Source organism: Manis javanica, chromosome 8 (genome assembly GCF_040802235.1).
Source record: "Manis javanica isolate MJ-LG chromosome 8, MJ_LKY, whole genome shotgun sequence".
NCBI classification, from domain to species: domain Eukaryota; kingdom Metazoa; phylum Chordata; class Mammalia; order Pholidota; family Manidae; genus Manis; species Manis javanica.
The window spans coordinates 107,499,164-107,520,781 of NC_133163.1; positions in this window are offsets into that span (position 1 = coordinate 107,499,164).

Consider the following 21,618-nt stretch of genomic DNA (forward strand, 5'->3'; position numbering starts at 1 on the left):
TGCGACTGGCAAATGAGGAACCCAGCTGGCCCTCTGTTTAGGCTCCCACTGCATATACTTTAATCCTGACACCTGCAAGCTATTTAATCAGGATTTACAATTGAACATGAAGGATGAGGGGTCCGCAGGGCTGTGTTCTTAGTGTTTGGATTGCAAATGATGGAGAAAAACTTTGTTATCGGATGTTGTAGTTATTTGAAGTTGGGTGCCCTCTAACCTGCGGGGAACCCAGCATCATTTATCACTCCCCAGAAAAAACTCTGCTCAGGCAGAAGCTGTCCCTCACAGCCTACCAGTCTATTTTTGCTTCTCCTGTATTCTAGAGTAAACAAACTTGGAATTTATGAACAATAAGAAAATAATTTCCTGAAAGCATATGGCAAGCGAAAGTTCTAAGTGAAATAATGAAGGCGCAGTCTTGACTTAGACACAAAGAAAAATGTAGATAAGGTCATTTGCCTACAATCTGGCCAAGGCCTGCAAGATACAGAAAAGTTCTCTATTTACAAATGTCCTGACTTTCAGGGAAAAGAATGTAGTCTTGAACCAGAGTGAAAGTATGGCCATTTTGCCCAACACAACAGGTAGAATTAAAGGTTGCTTGAAAATGAACATATTTCCAAATGAACAAGGAAAATGCACTAATTCTGGAAATGCAAAAATTGCCTTAGGAATAATCTTTTGGGTGGACACCTTGTAAGATGACATGACTGAAAAGAACCTAAAGAAATGGCCAATGATGACTACTTATCCAGTCCACACGGGGCTGAGTGCTTTGGGATAGATACAGAGGCAGGAAACAGGGCCCCTGCCCTCATAGAGCTTCCAATCTTCTTGAGGAGAAGAAAAGACCCCAGGCAAGACAGTGAGAAAAAAGGATAGAACAGTGTGCAATAAAAAGAATTTCCCTGTCAACTGGAGTAATCTAAGAAAACCTTCTGAAGAGCTTGGAGCTTGAGTGAAAATACAAGTGGTTCTCAACATATTTTAGTACAAAGGGCCCCAAATAGTACTCCCTGGACATTTATACTTAGAATTCATTAACCAAGAAGCACTTAACAAAAAAAGGCTATGAATTTACTATCATTGAAAAAAATGTGTTTGTATTTTTCACCATAACAATATTTGCATGCATTTGAAAACAGTACAAATAGGTGAAAGATTTAGTTTTCACCCAGTGGTTGTACAAGATATACTTCCATGTGGCTTTGCATCTTTTCCTTGTAATAGCCCTGCTGTTTCCTCCCAGGAGTTTGAAGTTCCATAGGTAGTAAATACTGGCTTAGAACAATGTGTTTGGGTGTTTATGAAACTGCCTTAATGGGTATTAGGGAAAATGCCTAATAGCTTGGGAAGATGGTCTTGTCCAGGACCACTTTGGGGGCAGTGGCCAAAGAGCACTGAGGCTTGGTTGTGACTTTACTGGCAACCTTCCTTCCAGGTCTCTACCAGCAAAGCAGCATCTCAAATGATTCCTTTTACCCCATCCACCTGTTTCAATGTGCCCAGGTTGGTAAGTAGCACAAACTTAAGTAATTTAGAGTCAAGGCTAAGAATGATGGACCATGTTATTTATTGTCTTTCACTAGACCTACTAGACCTAGACGGGTTTACACAGAAAATTCCTTGACTGTCAAGAATCTATATGACTTTTAAAGACCAACAGAAAACTGGATTTTGTGATCTGTCATGTAAATTCCTTATCCAAATGAATAAAGAAGTACTGTTTTTTTCCTTGAATGCTAAAGTAACATATGCTTGCTTATTTTTGAAAATGTTCAAAATACAGAAACACAGAGGAAAACTCATCTGGTATTCTCCTGTGATCATTTTGGCATGTATCTCTCTAGTCCTTTTTTTTTTAATGCATGTATACATATACACACGTCAATACTTTTATAAAACTGGAATCAGTATACCATTTTATAATCTGATTTTTAAAAGTTAGTATATTTGGCTTAGTTTCCTTGTCCATATACATTTTTCTAAATCTTAATTTTTAATTGCTACATAATATTTGATCATATGGCTTTCCCATACATGATTTAACCAATCCTCTTTTCATTATACATTTAGGTTATTTCCACCTGTTTAAAATCTTAGTAAACAGTGTGGTGATGAATACCTTTATACATAAATCTTCATGCTCATCTCTAAGAAAATGCAATTTCAATTGAATCAAATGCCTTGAATTCTATAGTTCAGGGCCTGATCTCATTTTGGGTTCCTACCAATTTCCATTTGTGTTTGGTATCTGCACTTAACCTTTGGGTAAAGTCCACAGAATACAAGGCAGGGAGGTGGCTTCTTCCTGGGTGATTTGGGGGAGTCCGAGGAGTGCCGCTCTCTCCTCATCCTCCTCTTCTGGGGGGTTGAAGACATAGTGCCGCACAACACTTAAGTGGTTGGTGGAAGAGGAATTTGGATATAGAAACTCCCTGCCTGTACTGTGGAGAAAGCTCAGGCCAGGACACAGTACTTAGCCTCTTGCTTGGGGGAGGAAGCTCGGGCAGGGATCCCCCTTGAAATCCGCAGTCCTCGCCAGTGGCAGTGGGATTGGGGCCCAGGGTGTTTTCTCACTTCCCTCTCTTTCTTCTACAGCCTTCCTCACTACAGAGATGCCATTTTAGGGTGGGCCTTGTTCTAGAAAAAATTGTTCATGGCACTTGTTAAAGACACTAGGGAATACTGTATTCAAGGGGGCTACTATAATGGGGTTTTGCAGTAGGGAGAAAGATGGGGTTAATTCTGACTACAGTAAGGATAAGTGGGGATTTATAGCCAAGGAGTGTGTGTGTGTGGGGGGGTGTCAATGTGAGGCAGGGCAGAGACATGGGACAAGCATCACGATGAATCTTCCTAAAAATGCTGAGATATAAGTAGTGTAGTAAGAACAGGAGGAACTCCATCTTAAGGCTAAGATCCTATCTTAAAAACCAGGGAGTTAGGAGGTAAGATTCCTAACATAGTTTATGGTAATCAGCCAATAAACTACCCTATCTTTAAGGCAGGGCAAGTAGCCCTAATGATATGTCCCCATTGCTTGAGGGTAGTCACCATCTTGGAGAAGGACAGGATCAAGAAGTTCCTTTTGTTAAGTTTGTCTTACAGGTATTAGAGGACAGGCTATGGATGATGATACATCTCTCACAGGAGATAGACATCATGAGGCCACAAGTCAAGCCTACCCCCACCCCACACACATACCTTGCCCCACTCTTGAAAGCCTTAAGAGAGAGAATCCTAGGCCTCTGAGTGCATCTCCTCTCTAAGGTTGCCCACACTCCCCATTCTCTGAGGGTGTACTTTTTGCCTTAAATAAAGACTTCTCATTGTGTTTTTTCTCTGTGCTCTTCCAGGGGTAAGTGTGTCATTGTTACTTTGCTGTTTAATTCAATTTTCTAAAGCACAAGTCTTCTCTCTCTCTGTTCTACTGCAGACAAGTAGGGCAGGGCTACTGAGATCTCTGATTTGGGCTTGCAAGTTCCTGTAGCATGGGTGACCCAGACAGTTAGTAGCCTGCCCCAAAATCTCCTTTCTTTGCCTTTGGGAAGTTCGCAGAACATAATCTCACTCCATTCAGTGGTCTGCAGCTCCCCCAAATCCTGGGGTGGTAGGGGCTTAGTTCCCACACCTTGCAGATTCAAGTAGACACAGGATGCCAGGTGACCCTGGCTTCAGGAGTTGGCAAGGGATTTGCTCTATGCCAACAAGGAGTTAAATGAGCTTCCCTCTCATCCCTCTGTTCTTCCTTGCTCTCTGATGCCTGCAAAGCAGCTGCCATTAGTTGCTACTCTCACTTTAATGAATTCCTTCCTTACCAACTCTTGTCTGACCTGCTCGAGAATTTTCTTATTCACAGTCAAGAACCCTCCTCCATCCGGGTTGAGGTTTCAGCTAGTGCACAGGGAGAAACCTTCCCAGAAGCAGCTGCCTGACAACAAATGGGTGGAAAATGACTAAGACGCAGGGTAATTCTTTGCTAAACTGACCTTTTAGGATTCTTGCTAAAGGCAGACCAGGATGATAAGATAAGGAGGGTGAGGATGAGGAATTTGGTCAGTCACTGAGGATGATCAAACCAAGAGTGGGAGATTTGCACCACTGACCCAGTACAATTCTTGCTGAAACTGGACTAAGCAGGCCAAGGTCAAAGCCCAAGGTTGGAGCCACGTCAGGACGTAGACTCAGAGGAGCCTGACTCAAGTTGGGTCAAGGAGATTCTTTGTCAGTATCTCTATTTGCTGACGTGTCTATCCTCTCATCTTGATGATTTTTAGTTTTTATTTCATTTTTCCCTCAGGACAATAATAAATGGAAGCTCAATTTTTAGGAAGAGATATCAATTTGGCGCTTTTCAGTTCCCATGCTGTCTTCTTTGTTTTCCCCCTCTGCTCGATCTCCCCCTCCCCCTGCACTCTCCCATCCTTCCACCTTCCCTCCCGTGCCTTCCTCTCCCTTACCCCTAACACCCACACCCGTTTCTCTTACTGTACACATCCTTAGTCGCAGACTTCAGGGAACCATTTTCTCACTCTCTCACAGTGCTTCCTCCCCGGCACCTCTGTGGTGCGTAGCGTTAGTACCTGATTTGATCAAGGATCCTGAAGAATCTGCTGTCTCTGTGGGGAATTCCCTCTTCAGTTTATAGCTTACATACCTGACCCATTCACTTATACTCAGCCACCAATTTATATAAGGCTTGTTATTCTCACCACATCTGGCCATACAGTTTGTCTTAAGAAGAGCACTTTGAGAGTAAAAAGAGGTCCTCCTGTTAATTATGCCAGCACAACAGTATAAATTGGGACTGTCCCCAGTAAACCTCTATATAGGGTCACTTTATCTCAATTTTGCCTCTACTTAATAAGAGGTACTTATTCCCAGTCTCTGCGAGGGTTCTGTCAAATGGAGTCAAGAATAGATTACAACCCTAAGAATCTGAAGTACAGAGTTTTGGAATTTTGATAAATTAGCCAGAAGCTGAGCTAAATCAAGATAGCATTGTGCAATAAATGAAGAAAAGCTTGGTCAGACAAATAGCATAATACAGAGACTAGTAGGAGAAGAATCTGGGCACTGTTTTTATGTGGTGATTTAAACAGATGGTCAAAGGTGTTTGAGGTATTTACACTTCATTATTGTCATTTAACTTTATTAATTTTTTTTCTTTTCTATTTTTCATTCCAGATTTTCTCTTTCTCTGGTTCATCTTTTTTTGCCCATCAAACATACATATGGTTTTATAATGATGCATCTCAACTACTGTGGCTATTTAGGTCTATTTGTGGAAATTGGCTATTGACGGATAGGTATTACATAGGGCCATTCAAAACAAATGGGACTATGGTAGCCCTAATCTAAGACAAACAAAATTAAGCAAACAGTAGTATTTTCAAGAAGATAGTACCTTCTTATAAGTTGCATTCATAAGAAGCTTCTCATATTTCAACTCTCTTTTAAAATATTTCAGCTTGACATTTGCATGCTGATAACTCTCTCTCAAAATATTTACCAAGCCCATAGTAGGAAACCTGAATATATCAAAAAATGTAGAAGATAAAGAAAAATATTGCTAATTACACCCCAAAGCATACCAGACTGACAATTTGTCAAATTTCTAAGGATCAAAAAGAAGTCCCTGTTTTAACATTCTTCCAGAGAGAAGGAAATATGAAAGCATTTGAAAATTCATTAAAAATAGCATAATCCTAGTACAAAAATTTGTCAAAGATAACATTAGAAAACTGTATAGCCCAATTTCACATGTCAATAAACATGCAGAAATCCTACTTAGCAGTATTAAAAGAGTAATATATAGAATGTTTATTTCATTACCCAGGGATTCATCGGTAGTTTGCAATAGGGAAATCCAGGAATGTAAATTATACATTGATAGATCAAAGGACTAGAGTCAGATTATTATTTCAATATATAGCCAAGAGGTGTAAGACTCAATGTCCTTCCTGTTTAAATCTTTCAATAAACTTGATACTTTCAACAAACTTGGTATAGAATGATACAACTGTAAAATTACACACACACCTATTCCTCTCTTCCAAATCAGTAGCCATGCAATATTATTCTTAACCATGAAGCACTAGAGACAATCTCATTAAAGGAAGAAATAAATGAGATATTATCACCACTATTTTTATATTCATAACATATTATGGAAGTTCTAGATAATACTGTAAATCTTAAAGCAGAAAAATGATGGTATTGTTATTTGCAAGTGGCGTATTTATTTATCTGGACCAGGGGTTCTCGAACTGTAGCCCAAGGGCTAAAACTAGCCAGTAGACTGATTTTGTAAATAAAGTTTTATTGGAACATAGCCATTCCCTTTCATTTACATATTATCTAATGGCTGCTTTTGAACTACAACACAGATTTGACTAGTTATGACAGAGACCATATACCTCACAAAATGTAAAATATTTACTATCTGGCTGGCCCTTTACAGAAAAAACTTGCCAGCCCTTGATCTAGAGTACCCCCTGAAATCAATTAAGACACTATTAAGGTGGGCAAATATAAAATATACCAAAGACAATTATATACCAATAATAATAAGTTATATAATATAAAATTTGAAAAATTCCCCCCAAAATAGTGTATTTAAATATATTTAATAGGCAGGCTCTATATGAAGATCACCCAATTTTAATGAAGGATATAATATAATAGATAAGTAAACATTGAACATAGTATATTTATTAATTGGAAGACTGCATATCATATGAATGACAATTCTTCCCATATTATTTTATAAGTTTAATGCAATTTCCATAAGAATTGCAATTTGGGTGGGGAGAGGGGAACCAAAATAATTCTTAAATTAATATTCCAGAATTGTAAAAAAGAATTGGCTAACAAAATGGACAAAAGAGACATAATAGAAGTTTCTCATTCACATGAAGTCCAAAATGGGCATTTCAGATGGGCAAGCAGCTCTCTGACCCCAGACTCCTGCCACCTTGTGTGTCCTGCATCTTACCACATGGTTTCTGATGGTGTCTTGTAGACCCTCTCAGTCCCAGACAGCAGAGAAGGGAAAAGATCATGGAGAATTGCTTATGTGAGGTATTGTTTTTTTAGGTCATCCTGAAGGTGCCGCATACCACTTCCCTCACACTCCATCAGTCAGAGGACTGCAACTAATTGCCAGGGAGCCTGGGAAATGTAGTCTGACTGTGTTCCCAGAGGAATGTTTTTTTAAAAAGAAAAGTTTGGCGAACAGTGCGCAGTTTGCCATAGTACCAGATGGGGAAGACCATAAACAGATCACAGCATATGTCAGACTTTATAATGTAAATTATAATGTAATAATAAGGCAGTGAGGGAATTATAGTCAATTATTAAGCTAGGACAATTATTGGTTATACCTTTATCCTCACACTACGTAATAGAATAAATACCAGTTGTACTACATTCAATTATATTATAAAGAAATGAAACCCTTAAAAACTAGAGTAAATATAGTTTGTTTGATATTTTGGTGGGAAAGACCTTTCTAAGTATAAAAAAGGAAGATACCATAAAGGAAAATTGATACTTTGAGTATCTGAATATTAATATTTCTGAATGTTGAAACTAGACAAAAATTAAAAAGGCAAATAGCAAAAGGAAGAAAATATTCTCTACTTGACAGTCAAAAGGTTAAAATCCTTAATTTGTAAAATATCATAATATCAATGACAAAAAATGAATTCCTCAATTGAAAAGTAGGAAATGAAATGAGATGTAGGTGACTAATAAACATATAAAAAGATAAATAACAAACAAGGATAGCTTAGAAATGGTTTGAGCTTACAAGCCCTTGCTGAGCCCATTTCTCCATTTATGAAATTAGAGTAATCACAGAACCTATTCTTGGGGTTCTGTTTGATTAAATGAGGACACCCATGTAAAGCCTGCAGTAAATAGCCAACAAATATGAGATACTGCCATTTAAAAAATTCTAAGTGTTCATGGTGTATTTTTAGGTAAGAAAGGATTCACTTATTAAAATGTACATATACACACACATACACAGAGGAAATAAATGCACCAGGATTTTAGCAAAGATTGTCTCTTGGTTGTGGCATTAGGAATAATTACTTTCTCCTTCATACATTTCTGTGTTTTCCAAAATTTTCACAATAAATATGTATTGATATAGTCATAATTTTTAATTATGGTTCATCCTTGAATATTGTTGAATGACCCCAAATGGTTTCTTAAGTTTGTCTGGGATTGATTTGTTTCTGCAACCAGAATCCATTTCCAAAACTACTATCCAGAGCCCTGACAGGGAAAATCATCAAATCAAGCTTTGCTTCAATTTCAGCCTAACAACAAAATCTCTTTTTTGCTTGTCCAAATTAAGTGTGATATCATTACCCAAGGATTCAGAATGTTAATTGGAGCATTTTGAAAAAAATCAGATTGTGATGATGTAACCAGGGAAATAACTGTGAAGAGAGCACAGCTGGTGTGGGCACCTTGTGCAGCTCAGTCCTGGTGTCCCTTCTGCTCTGTGTCCAGGTTCTGCACATTCAGCAATTTCTTTCTTTAGCTCCCATGTTCCTTTGTTGGCTCCCCCTGGCATATTACCTGTTTCTCGGGAAAATTACTTTCTTCATGCACAAAATGGGGTGATAATGCCTACTTAATGGGGGTGTTTTATATAAAGCACTTTGTATAATGAACATGGTAAGTGCTCGATAAATCGGCGTTATGATACTTCAAATGGATGCTGTGCTCATTCTTAAATATCAACACGTACAATCACATATTCTCTTTTTCTACCCAAGCTCTGGAATTGTGGTGAAGTTCACCTTTGCCCACACCTGGACAGGTCATTCCTACATAGCTTCAGTTAGGCACATTTTCAGTACAGTTGTTATAGCTTGTCCTTGAAATGAATGAATAAGGGTTGTGTCCTTAAGATGCCTACTTACGGTAGCGAATCATCCATTTACATGCCATCTTGCTCACAGTCCCTTGCGAGAGTAGGCGCCTCATCCACAGCCTCTGCTACAGGCATAGGTTGCCATACATTGTCTCAGGAGAGCCGCTTCCCTCCCTGACGACATTTGATGAGAACAGCATGAGCTCCTGACACAAGGGCCACCAAATGAACTATGGCGAACTAATGGCCTGTGATGATGTTAAGGGGAAACTATTTTTACTCCACCCCTGTAATTCTTCAAATGCTCTCTTGGCTTTCCTCTGCCCCAGGGAGTGACTTACCTCATTTTCCTGGAAAGAGGTTACCTACCTCCAGGGGGCCATGCATTCTGCTACTTGTTCGGGGTCGGCCCCTGGGTAGCGGGAAGGACAGGGACGAGGGGAGCCTGCCCCAGCATCCTGCTGTCTGTGATGAGGGGTGGTCTGCCCAAGCCTGGGGTTCCTTAGGAGGCCCATGTGGCTCTCTGCCATCTCATTCTCCAACCGGGCCCTATCAGTGATAAAGGAGGTCTATTGGCTTCTATTAGCTCTACGTTTTCTTTTCAGTATTCAGAACTTCAGTAGGGAAGAAGAGAGCTCTTTATTGGAGGCCTTCTCTATGATCTCAACGGATCTGATATGAAAAAACCAGACCCCTCAGACATACGGAGACTGAAGTTGGCAGTCCTTTTAGTTAGATACCTAACAGAAAACTCTCCTCCATGTGTCATTTTTATCATCTACCTTTTTATCAGTAGGGGATAGATAAATGAAATGTGTTTTTATGTACTTTCATTCAATTTATTTACTTAATGGAATATATACAGTGGTTTTAAGGGATGAACTAGGTTTATATGTTTTGGTATGGGTATAGATCAATATTATGTTGAATGAAAAACTAAAATAATACCACATGGTAATACTTGTGTAAATAAAAAAACACACACAAAGGGGAATGCCATATATTGTTTGTGGACGTGTGTGTGTGAGAGAGGAGAGAGCGTTAAAGACTTTACAAAACAGTGATGGCGAGTGACAGCGATTGGCTTAGGAGAGAGAGGCAAGAGGGATCTGGTTTACTCGAGAGAATTTTATCTGTAATTTTACTGTCAAAAGAGCACTTAAGCACATATTGTATAATTTTAAAAGGTATACACATAGGGAAACATTCAGAAAGCAAATAGGAAAATGGGGGTACTATATTACACACTGTACTTTTCTGCAAATAAACCTTTTCTAAAACAAAAATAAATAAAATAAAATGAGGATTGCTCTTGAAGGAATCTTCCAGAGGTAGAAAGCACAGAGGCTGGACGGTCTATGTCGGGTTGACAGCTCAAAGACTGTCCTGCAGTTGAGGCCAGGGCGGATGGGAGACATCCAAGCTGATGGGAAGAGCCCCAGGGCTGATGAGCAGGGTCTGCCAGCACACACAGGGAGGAAACCTACAGGGGCAGAGAAGGGGAGACCACGTGCCCCAAAGCTGCAAGATGGGGATGGGGGGCGAGCCCAGAGGGTTCTCCATTCCTGACTTAGTTTCTATTGCAGTCCACATTCTTAAAGCAAGTCCCCTTTTAGCTGGTGATAGCTGAGGGGCAATCAAATCAATTGCAGGGAGCTGCTGCTGCTGTGCTTCAAGTTCCATAAGAGATGCTCAAGACGCCACGTCTACTTGTATCTGTGCCCTGACCCTTTCCAACCCTGGGAATTCTGAACTGATGTGGCAACAAATGCTAGAGAATTAGTGGGCCAACCCCTTCTCCCTATCCATTTAAAAAAAAAAGACAACTTTTAATTTTGAACAGTTATAGATTTATAGGAAAATTGCAGACTAGGTATAAGAAGTTTGGGTACACCTCACACCCACTTTCCCCTCTTATTAACATGTATGGCACATTTGTTATAATTAATGAGCTAATAACAATGCATTATTATGGATAAAAGTCCGTGGTTTATTCAGATTTGGGCAGTTATAAGGTCTTTTTGTCTTTTCCAGGATCCCATCCAGGGTTCCACATTATATTTTGTTATCAGGCTTCCTTTGGCTGCGAGTGTCTCATTTCCTTGGTTTTTGTCGACCTCCACAGTTCTGGGGAGAACTGGTCAGGTATTTTGCCAGATGCTCCTCTACTGGGATTTGTCTGGTGTTTTTCTCATGATGAGACTAGGGTTGTAATTCTTGGGAGGATGACCATGGAGGTCAGTCGCCCTTCTCAACCCTCCTATCGCCGCGACTTGATGCTGTTGACACGGGCCTTGATCACCTAGCAGATTTCATTGTAAAGCCGTTTTTCTGGGCACTCTCTTGACTCAAGGAGTCTGAGAAGGAGTTTGACAGAGAATGACAATCGTCTCTAGCGGGGCAGCTCTGCCTCACGCAGCGCACACCAGGCAGGTGGCCTCAGGTCCACCTGCAGAGAGGGCCCGTTGGTGCACGTCTCTGTGCAGGCAGGAACGAGGACTCCCAGCTGTGGTCCCTTGGGCTCCAAGCAGGGGATGGGAAACTGGCTGGGATTAGTGACAGTTCCTGGGGCACCGAGGAAAAACACTACTGGAAACCAGATTCTCCTTCCCCAAGCAGTGGGAGGGGTGTCTCAGGAGCACTAACATCTACATTAATAAATATTTGAAGAAAAGAGCAAACCTCATTTCCCGTCGCTGATAAAGGCCTGGGCCCTTGCCACTTTGTAGCAGTCCTTTAATGCGTCCCGGCTGACTCCCATCCCAGCCGCTGCAGCCGCTGTCAAACCTTTCTCTCTCTCTTGCCCCTCACCCATGCCACGCCCCAGGCAACCAGCTTCACCTCTGGCTATTGTTTGCTTCCCGTCTTATGGAGAAGATAAAACCAGGCATCCTCAGCCACCACAAAGCCCCTCGGCATCCCCTGGGTTCGCCTGCTTTCCCTTCTCTCTGCTGCCAGTGATGGAGGCCAACCCAGCTGGCTCCCTGACCAGCCCCCGGATGTGTTCTCCAACTTTCCTCTGCCTCTCCTCGTCCAGCTCCTGGAACTCCAGCTTAGTCACTATTCCCTCAAACAGGTGCCCTCTTGAACTGCCGCCCCATCCCTGTCCTTTCATTAGATGGCCCTCAGAGATCCAACTCTGACGGATCATCCATCCTCACCTCTGCCTTTCCTACCTTGAAGCTCCAGCCAGACAAACCATTTCCTTGCAAGTGTCAGGCTCGCTCTTTCTTCCGGGCCTCTGCAACTGCTGAAATACCTTGTCTCCCCGCTCGCCTCCATCCTATCTCAGTGTCTGGCCGTCTCTCACACTTCCTGCTTCGCATCCCAACAGACAGAGCTTTCAGAGCACTTCCTCCAGGAAGCCCTCCCTGACTCCCAGAAACCAAAACAGGGCTCCTCCATGTTCTCTCAGAGCGCCCAGTGCACTCTGTCCTGGCACCTACATCATGGTATGAAAACTGCTTGTTTATTTCTCTGTTTTATTCCCCACTGGATTATAAACTCCTTGAGGGAGCAGGGTGCATCTTGCTAATCATTATATTCCTCAGATACTGAACCTGACAGATACGTGGAGCTCAAAAATGCCTGTTGAGTTAAAAAACCAGTCTAGCCAGCTGCTTCTGCCTTGAATGCAAACTCCTCCGTTCCTATCATTTGTTACTCTCCCATCACCCACACCCAAAACTCCTTTATTTGCCTTCCATATCAGCCGCCTTGTGAAACGATCTTCCAAATAAATTCCTACAAGTACCAGCCAGTGGCCCCCTTGTGGTCTCTGGCCTACTCAACCCCTCGGCGGGCTGCGGCGCCCGTGTGCAGTCTTGCCTTTCTCCTCTTAATTTTTTCTCTCCCCTTGGTTCCCGGAGCATTATGCTTTCCTGATCACCGTCCATTTCCGTGACTTCTCCTTCTCAGGAAACTTCCCTCCCCTTCTTCCTTCCTGTACTTTCACAGATCCCAAGGGACTTCTGTCACTTTTCCCTACTGCTCTTGCTTCTCATCCCTGGTTGCCTGCATCTATGAACGGCCCCACCATTCTCCAAGACGTATGTGCTGGCAGAAGCCCTAGCATCGTCTTCAACTTCTCTCTCCGTTTATGGGATCTTCCAAGTACTCTGGGAAGTTCTGCTTCCCGAATGTCACCAGATGCCTGTAACCCGTGCTCTGGTTCAGGCCTGCATCTCTTCTTCTTGGATTATTGCCTTGACTGCTGATGATTATTATCACCTGTGAATTGGTCCTATCCTCACCCTAGTCCCGTGTCTCTCCATCTAACCTTTCCTTTACACTGTTCTGGTTGTGAAACATCGTTACTTGGAATGTCCAATTGCTGCCTGTTGCCTTTGAAATAAAGCTCAAACTTCTAAGAAGAGTTCAAGGTCTTCCTCAGATGGCACAACCAACATTTCCAGCCTTATCTCCCAATCCAGGAGCACTTCTCGAACTTGAACTACTTCTTACCTCCCCTGCCACCTGTGCCTCCTTCCACCCGCACTGCCCCTGCCCATCATTCATCTCTTTGTGTGGAAATCTGACCAAGTTTTATGTTTGGATAAATGTCACTCTATGAAGTCTTCCCTGATCTCTCACCTTTGTGCTCAGTTTTAGCCAGTATATCATTATTCTCTGCTGCCTTAACAAACAAATCCTGAAATCTCAAAGGCCCAAGTATTTCTCCCTCATGTCACAGTCTGATGTGAGTCAAGCAGCTCTCCTTGGTAGCTCTTCTCCAGCAGTGATTCAGGGATCCCAGCTGCTTCCATCTATCAACTCTGCCATCTCAGAATTGTCTGTTTTCAGTGGTGAGGAGAAGGGAAGTACCAGAGAATGGATACCCACTTTTAACTGTCACAAACTGGAAGCAACCCATTGCTTCCACTCACATTCCCATTGGTGAGAGCTCAATCATACAGTCCCAAATGACCCACAGAGGAGGCTGGGAAATGTAGGGAAGTGCATGGTCATTGGTCAGCACAGCTCTGCTGTAGGGTCCTCCAGCAAGGGTGACTGCCCGGTTTGGGACTGTCTGGGTTTTAGCATTAAGTCTTGCATCCCAGGAAAAGGATGAGAAGGCTTGCATCCCAGTGCAAAGCAGCTCTGGGCAAAAGGAGAAGGTTGGTCACCCTGCTTCCAGCCCTTGGCTTGTACCTCTGGACAACTATGTTGTACTTGTCTGTTTCCATTTCATCCAGATTTAGATTACAGACTTCCTGAGAGCAGGACTGGATTGCATGGATCTCTTTCATCCACATAAGGTCAAGACCATTGTACCGAGTAGATAACCATAAATTTGCATGGAGGTTTAAAATGCCTTTTCGGTTTTTGATTATGTGAATAATATATATTTGGTGTTTTAAAAAACAGGTGAGAAAATAGGAAGAAGATAATTTTTAAAATTACCTTAATTACCAGCCTTCCTTAGAAATGACCATTTAGCTTTTGGAGTGCACACACACACGTACTGAATGTGTGCATGTACACATATGCAAAGCATGTGTGTATTTAAAATATATGTGAATTATAAAAGAAAACCTGGGTCATATTTCACAGGCTGTTTTGTAAGTTCTTTTTCTCATTGAGCAATATATCTCATAAATGTCTATGGAATTAAATTGAAAATGATATAATTAAATGACTTGCATTTATTGGGCCCAAACTATAATATACCTGGGAATGCTAGTAGGATTAGCAGCTGTATCATATTCTTTAACTTGGCATGCTACCCACTTGGTACAATTGACTGGTTGTATTTCCTTTTTTGAAGTAAATGCAGGTGATATAAAGTGTTGATTTATAAAGCAAACATTCATTACATAGCCATTTCATTACATAAAGCAAACATAATCTTCATACTCCCAACTGATCAAGATATCATTCAAAAAAGAAGGAAAGAAACACTACAGGCCAAACTCATTTGGATTCCTAAGTGAATAGATTTAAAATGAAATACAAGCAAATAGACTGTAAGAAGATATCAAACAAATTAACAACAACAACAATAATAATATAAGCCAACCCTGATAGAGATCTTTCTATGAGCCAGCCACTGGTCTGAGTGATTTGCATATACTGATCCATTAATCCTCATAACACCCTGTGAGGTACCATTTTACAGATGAAGAAACAGGTACAGAGAGTGTGAGTAGCTAGTCCATGGTCACACTACTAGTAAGGGCACACCAGGACCACAGAGAGCTTTTATTCCAGCGATGCATGTGTGGATCATTACAAGGAAATCTATAATAGAATACAACAATAGGTTTAACAAGGAAAACAAGATCATCTTGATAAACTAAAAAGGACATTCAAGAAACAATGATGCCTTTCAAAAATAAATAAAACATTACCAAAAAATAGGAGCAGAAAGGTGTTTATTTATTCTACAGGGTATACATTTCAAACCAATGCATTTCTGTTCAAAGTCAGGTTCAAAGTACAGATTCCTCACTTCTACCTACTAGCAATCAAAATATAAATCACCTAGGAAGACTTTATAAGACAGATGAAAATTTTCTCCTTTCTACAAAAGGAATATTTGTTCCTTGTTTGAAAACTTTGAGGAAAAAGCCTAGAAAATTACAATGAAAAGCATAAAAACATCCCATAAACTTCTGTTTGGAGACAACTCCTCAATGTTTTTATGCATATATACTTTTTCCTTACTGAATTAAGATCATACAATTATTCTATTTTGAAACTTTTTTCTTTCTTTGAATATCTACTATGAATAATCTCCTTTGTTATTTAATTATCTCATGCATGAATTTTAATGGCTGTATAGTATTCCATCAGAAAGTATCATAATTTACTTATGCTGTTAGACACTTAAGAAGTTTCTAGGTTTTTTTTTGTCTTTGGTTTTTGGCTATTATTACTGCAATTAATATCCTTGTCCCTAAACCCTCTTTCACAGCCCTGATGGTTAATTTAGGTCAAATTCCTATAAATTCCTGATTCAAAATTTTTTTTATGTATGCTGCCAAATTACCTTCCCAGACTTGCAGTAATTCATACTACCAGTAATGTAGGAAAGAGCCATTCCTTCCTATTTTCGCCTAAGAATAATTCAAATGAGAGATCTGTGTGATATATATGAAGAAATTACAAAAACTTTACTGAGAATTGTAATTAGTTTAAATAAATGGAGAGATGTATCATGCTCCAGAATAACTGGAATATATATACAATGAAGCTACCAGTTCTGTCCAAAATAATTTACAAATTTAATGCAATACCAACAAGAATTTTCATAGAATTCTTCCAAGTGATTCTAAAAGTTATCTGGAAGAATGAGCAAGAGAGAATATCAACAATATTGTAAAAGAGAAGAATAAGGCCAGGGGGAAATCCTCATCCAATTTTTAAAAAAGCAGCCCCAGTTACAGCAACAGCCACACTGGGCCCAGTACATCTCTTTCTCCTGGGTGCCACACTGCACTCTTACACACATTAGCTGCCGGGGAAAGAGGTCTTCTCACCAGCTGATAAAGCCTTGTGGAAGTCAAGGTTGTAGCAAACACTTCATTCCCAAATTTTAATTAAGTCAGAGCAGAGAGAAATCCAAATGTAAGTTTGTTCTTTTCCACAAGGCCCTGCTTTCTGTGGGTAAGTAACAGAACTTCCCCCACAGGAACTGGATAGGCCGTAATTGGGCCTGATTGCCTCGCCCCCATCTCTGAGCTTATTTAATACGATAAGAACAGCTTTGTTTATATTGCACTTTTAACATCTTCAGAAACTTTCTGGCACACAAGCTGAGTGCACAGGCAGGCCTAGAAGGCAAACTCCAAGCGCAGGGGGTGGGCCATGAGCTGCGGAAATTCCCTGTGACTGGAGAAGCAGGGGGCGGGGGGTACACTCTGGTGGGTGCTGGAGCCTGCTGACTGAAGGGCGGGAAGATGGGACAGTTTGTGCCCCTAGACTCAAATTGTTTAAATACCAGGCATTAGACTCTTTTTCTGGTTGCTCTTGTTTAAAACACGGTCCTCTGAGCACATGCGGTCACTCTATGAAAACACAAGTTCATTTGCTTAAACCCATACGTGGGAAACTTTCCCATATCGTGTTGTTCTGCAGGCTTCACCCTTTAAAGAATACTTTGAAAGAAGGACACCGACCACACGTAATGTATTTAGAGAGAGAGGGTCCCCCCCACTCCCCCACCCACACAGATGCTCACACACAGCCAAGTCAAGCTAGTTGGCATGGACACCCAAGCCCTCTGAGTTCAAAGCAGGAGCCACCTCGGAGTTCCCACCATCTGAAAAGGAGTGTGGCTTTTTCCTTTGAAGTGTTTCCTTTGAAGGTCAAGGTAAAGGGGCCATGTTGACTCAAGAAATTGCTAATCTATAGAAGGATGTGGCCTCTGCTCCATCACACATTTGTAATGTTCACATGAGGTTAAGAAAACAAATGGTCTTGACTGTAGTGCGTGAGCTGGGGCCAGCCTTCCTTCTCAACTTGTCCCCATCACAGGGACATGCCTTCAGGAGAAGGTGAGACCCAGCCTAAGAAAGAACCCGCCAAGTTAAAAAGCCAGTTACTGAATGAATTTCAGGTCTCTGAAAGCTCTGTAGCGTGCAGCTGGAACCGGTGTCCTGCCGTTGGCTGCTGCTCGCCGAGACTATGGAGACTGGCCCTGGAGATGGCAGAGCTGGGTGCAAATGCCAACACCTTTGTCTCTTACTAAGCAGTGTCAGTCCTAACAGCTCTCTCCTCAGTTTTCCCTCTTAACCTGCCTTGTACAAATTCCTGCTGAAGCATTTCTTAAAACAAGCTGAAAATTTTAAAAACCCAAAATTTTCTGAGAGACTTGTTCAGTATGGAACCCAGTAGTAGGTGGGACTTCCAGCTGAACTGTAAGAGGTAGGCATCTGGGCATAGAAGAGAAACTCTTTCACTACGAGAGGCTGAGCCTGGGCACAGTTTTGCCTGTGAAAGAATTTTGGCAGGGTAGCAAATAGTGGAATGTTCGGCAGACTCATGGGTACTCAAAAGACCCTCCCAGTAACACAGCAAACATCGCCAGAATATTTGCACTGATGTATCATTTATTTTGGTATCTCCAGTACCTAGCCCAGGCCTGGGTGTATAATATTAGTTTAATTCAGTTCATCAGGAAAGACAGCATGTTTTCTCCATACTCATTCCTACCCTCATCCACACAAATATTTGATCTAAACTGTGGGTACACTAAAAATGATGTGTATCACAGAACAAATCTTAGAAGCATTTCTCTGTCTGGGGAGAATGGGTTGCCTGGTAGATTTTTAAAAATTGGAAATAACAGTTAATTATAAGAAAATTTGATCAAATATTTTGTTTTGTGGTTGGCGCAGATAACACACCTCCCCCAATTGCATCCCTCACTAATAGGGTCGGTCACCCATGGGATTCGGAATGGATGTTGCATATGCCATCCACCAAATGGCCTGCTTCTGAGCCCCAGAGGGTCATGTGTTTGGATAAAGTCCCTCCAGTCTCTCTGTTGTTGTTTATCTCAAGTCCTAATTCCAGGGGCTTCTTCCATCACTTTTTTTTTTCCCCCAAGGAAATACCACCCAGAGAGCTAGGAGATCAACAACAGAGTGTGTAAGAAGGGTGGAAATAGACTCTCTTAGTTTAACAAGGTAAAAGAACAGGCATGCTTTTGGGGCTACAAGTGATTTTGGTTACCCCAAGTTAGGATGAATATAAATAAACATGTACACAAAGCCATATATAAATCTGTTGAATCCATCTGTATCTATCATCTGTTTGTCTATCATCTATATCTACCATCTATATATCATATATCCATGTCAGGTGCTCCTATATCTGGAGCTATTTGCATAGGTTGTAAATTTCATTTGAACAGCAATGATAGAGGCAGTGCAAAAAGAAGCCAGTGTTCTCCATCTTCATAGCATTTTGTATCTTTCCAAAGCACCACATTCAGTGATTCTTCATTAAAACTCTGTAAGATAGGGAGGGCGAAAGTAATTTTTCCTGTGTGATGGTGAGATGTCTGCCCAAGTTACCCTGTGAAGCTGGATCTCTCCTACCCAGGAGGGGGACCAGCCCAAGCCAGAATAGATGCTCTTCCCAGCCCCTCGGTGGTCTGGACCATAGAGGAGGGTCAAGAATGCCCTTTATCCCATTCCTCCAGATGTCCTCCTAGGCGGGTGGTGGCCTGTCACCGGCAGCCCCTCAGGCCGTCATCTGAATGAAAGCCCCTACGTGGTTACCCTGAAGAAACCTGCCAGGAGAAGGTCACCAAATCCAAGTGTGACACTGGGTGTGCCAGTGACGTGTCCGCCATTTGGTCGCCTCAAAAGATGTTGGTTCAGCTGCTTGGGGAGGCATGGGAATGATATCTGGGGATGCAGGGCCAGAGGCCCGGATTGCTTCCAAGGTGTGACTTGATGGTTTTGATTAATTGGGGAGGTTGAGGCGGAACAGTGTTGTAGAAGTTAAAGGGCTGTTGCTTAGAGACCCAGGAAGACCTAACCATGAATTCTGTTGATAATAAGCAATTGCTTAAACTTTCAGCCCAAAAAAGGGAGTGTTTGCAACAACTGCTTTACATTCAGTTCCCCTGCAGTCCATTTTCCACATTGCTACCAAAAGCGAACCAGACACTGAATCCCCCAGCAGGGTAAAATGTGAACAGGAGCTTTATTTAGGTAGTAGAACACTGGTTGACTTTTTTCCCCTTCTTTATTTTTACTTCTCTATGTTTTTGCTTGTCGTTTACCAAAAAAAAAAAAAATTCCTTTAGAACACTTTAAATGTATTTTTAAAGAAATCCTACATATGCGCCTTTGCTCTTAGGATAAAGTGTGTATTTGTCCCTGTCGGCAAGATCATCCCTCTCAGGTCCTTGCTTTCCCGCTGAGGGTGTGTCCACCGCAGCGCTGTGTCTGCACACTGCTCTCCAGCCAGATGGAGCCGCCTTCCATCTCTCTCCGCCCCCGCACTCCCCACTGTGCTCCTACCCATGGTGATCTATCTGCACAGAGCCCTTCATGCTCTTTGTCTCCCTGGCTAACACCTTCGTCACTGCTCCTAGATGGCACCTATTCTGAGCCCACCCCCACCCCAGGCAACTGCTCCTATAGTGACCGAACACAGTCCTGTACTGTGTGATAGCTTTTAGTATTTCCATTTTTACAGAGTAGGAATCTGAGACACAGAAACACTGAAATATCTCATTTATGGCCCTACTGCTGTATATAACCAAATGGTAACATTACTAGGATTCAAGCCCATTTTGTCTGACATCCACCATATTACATGTATCCAAAATCAGACTTCCTATAGTTTGTAGTCATTTACTTTACTTCTTGGTGCTCCTCAAAGAGTGTATAAATTCTCTTTTGTAAGAGAGTGCCTTCAATATTTACAGGGAGCTACTTTGTTTCCTCAGAACTTCCTCTCTCTCAGACCAGACATTACCAGTCTCTACACTTCTTGAAATGACAGAGTTCCAGATTTGCCCTTGAACACTCCAGTGGATCAAGAGAGCAAGGGATATCTTGCAGTCACACACTTTTTGAGCTGAAGACATTAGGAATCATCTAAGTCTGACCTTACTTATTTTTTATTGAAGTGTAATTGACATACAATATTATTAGTTTCAGGTGGCAACATAGTGATTCAACATTTAAACACATTACAAAGTCACCACCACAATACATATAGCTACCGTCTGTTACCATACAGAGTTGTTACATATTGTTATCTATATTCCCTATGCTATACCTTGTATCCCCATCTTGTTTATTTTATAACTGGAAGTTTGTACCTTTTAGTCCCTTTCAGCTATTTCATCCATCCCCTACCTCCCTCTCCTCTGGCAACCAGTAGATTGTTTTCTGTATCTATGACTCTGTTCCTGTTTGGTTTGCTCATTTGTTTTGTTTTATTTGCTTTTTTAGATTCCATGTATAACTGAAATCATACAGTATCTGCCTTTCTCTGACTTACTTCACTTGGCATAATACCTTCTTGGTCCATCCATGTTTTCACAAATGACAAAGTTTTATTCATTTTTACAGCTGAGTAATATTCCATTGTATCTATGTGCCACATCTTCCTTATCTACTCATCTATCAGTGAGCACTTAGATTGCTTCCATATCTTGGCCATTGTAAATAATGCTGAAGTGAACATGGAGGTCCACATGTCTTTTCAAATTAGTGTTTCAATTTTCTTTGGGTACATTCCCAGAAGTTGAATGGCTGGATCACATGGTGGTTCTATTTTTAATTTTTTGAGGAACCTCCATACCATTTTCCACAGTGACTGCACCATTTTGCATTTTCACCAACAATGCATGAGTGTTCCCTTTTCTCCACATCCTCATCAATACTTGTTATTTATTGTCTTTTCGATACTAGCCATTCTAACTATTGCCAAGTGGTATCTCATTGTGGTTTTGATTTGCAAAATCTGATGCTTAGTGATGCTGAGTATTGTATGTCTTCTTTGGAGAAATGTCTGCTCAGGGTCTCTGCCCACTTTTTAATTGGATTGTTTTTTTGATATTGAATAGTGTGAGTACTTTATATATAATTTTGGATATTAATCCCTTATTGGACATACCATTTACAAATATCTTCTCCCATTCAGTATGTTGCCTTTTTATTTTGTTGATGGCTTCCTTCGCTGTGCAAAAGCTTTTTAGTTTGATGTAGTTGTGTTTGTTTATTTCTGATTTTGTTGCCTTTGCCTGAGGA